Source organism: Grammomys surdaster, unplaced genomic scaffold (assembly GCF_004785775.1).
Source record: "Grammomys surdaster isolate TR1022 unplaced genomic scaffold, NIH_TR_1.0 270, whole genome shotgun sequence".
NCBI lineage: Eukaryota > Metazoa > Chordata > Mammalia > Rodentia > Muridae > Grammomys > Grammomys surdaster.
Window position 1 is genome coordinate 1,190,583 of NW_021604711.1, and position 1,604 is coordinate 1,192,186.

Sequence of the window (1,604 nt, forward strand, 5' to 3'; positions counted from 1 at the left end):
GCTCTTTCGGATCCCTACGTTTCTTCCTGAGTGGGGGTTGGGGGGCAGGACACAGTGGACTAGGAACCAGAGCTGGCACCTGAGTGCCTGCCAGGTCCCTGTCATCCCGGACCGACCGCGCTGGTCCCGGTGCGCGCCTGGTTGGTCCCGGTCATCCCTAACCGGCGGTCCAGGCCCCGAGTCCTGCCGGATCCCCTCACCCCTGCCTGGCCGCCCCTGGCCCTCCGCGGAGGCGGCCGCCATCTTACAGGGCGGGGCCCGCGGCCGTGCAGCGGCTGTCAATCGGGTCCCCGGTCCCGCAGTCCCCGGGAGGCCCCCGGTTCACAAGCATCCCTCAGTTCCCCGCCAGCGTCCCCTGTCCCATGAGTGTTCCTCCAGCACTGTGTGTTCCGTGGGTCACCGCGAGAGACGGAGGAGGAAAAGCCAAATGTTTGTTGCCGAATGACAGCTTGGCATCTTCCCGGCCGCGGTTCAGGTCGGAGCCGCAGGATTCTGAACTCCTCCTCCGCATCCGCGAGCGACAGCGCTCTATTCTAAATCTCCCAGCCGAGGAGCGAGCCGGTGAAGCGAGGCCTTTAGCGACACAGAAGCACAAGCTTGCTGTGACCTCGTGGCGCAATGGTAGCGCGTCTGACTCCAGATCAGAAGGTTGCGTGTTCAAGTCACGTCGGGGTCAAGTTGGTTTTTTTTTCACCTTCAACCACGACAGAATAGAATAAGTACCAAGTCATAAAAAAGATAGTAGATCCGTACCGGATCAAACCGCCTTTCTCACCCTTTATAAGACGGCCCTCCTTTTTGTCTTCCTTGAGGCTATAAATACCCGAATGCTCGAGAAAGCGATAACCTATGATGACCGACAGGAGGTGCTGCAGGTACAGCCGAATCAAGGTGGGACCTAGGGGAAGGTGCACTGACTCAGCCTCTAAACCTAGCGCAGGGCTCACCCCTCTGGATTCCACCCTGTTCCCTCCAGTTACCCGGACATGTGTGAGCAATCAACACGGAGCCTTGTGCTTCTCTCCTTGTTTGCCTTGAACTTAATTTTCTCAGCTCTCGACTTTAAAAGGCTCGTGGACTGGAGATGACCGTCTGTCTGGTGGTCATATCCTCAACATCCGTAGCCTATTCTCACCCCTACAAGTCGAGTACAACCCTTAGACCTAGATGTTTGTTTCATGTTTGTTAATAGCTTTGTTTTAAATCTTCTTTTTTTCCCTCCCAAGGGTAGAGAGATGTAGAAAATAAAAGCAGGCTGCATCGAAATTATAAACATGAAACTCAAATTGAGTATCTTTGATCTAAAATACTTGGACCAGCAACAGGGACCAGAACTGTTTCAGAATTTTTAAAACTTTTGAAATGCAGGCTGTCTTAGTTAGGATTACTATTGCTGGGATGAAATACCATGACCCAAAGCAACTTGTGGGTTTGAGAAAAAGGTTTATTTCACTCACAGTTCCACATAACAGTTCATCATCACAAGAAGTAGGGGCAGGAACTCACCCAGGGTAGCACCTGGAGAGAGCTGATGCAGAGGCTATGGAGGGGAACTGCTTACTGGCTTGCTCTCTGTGGCTTGCTCAGCCTGCTTTCTTACAGAA

General features: G+C 53.3%; 1 non-coding gene across 1 annotated transcript; it reads left to right on the plus strand.

The window, feature by feature from the left end:
• The first annotated feature begins 604 nt into the window (after positions 1 to 604).
• On the plus strand, positions 605 to 676 carry Trnaw-cca. The gene has a single exon. It is a non-coding gene; the product is annotated as a tRNA-Trp (tRNA).
• Positions 677 to 1,604: the final 928 nt, after the last annotated feature.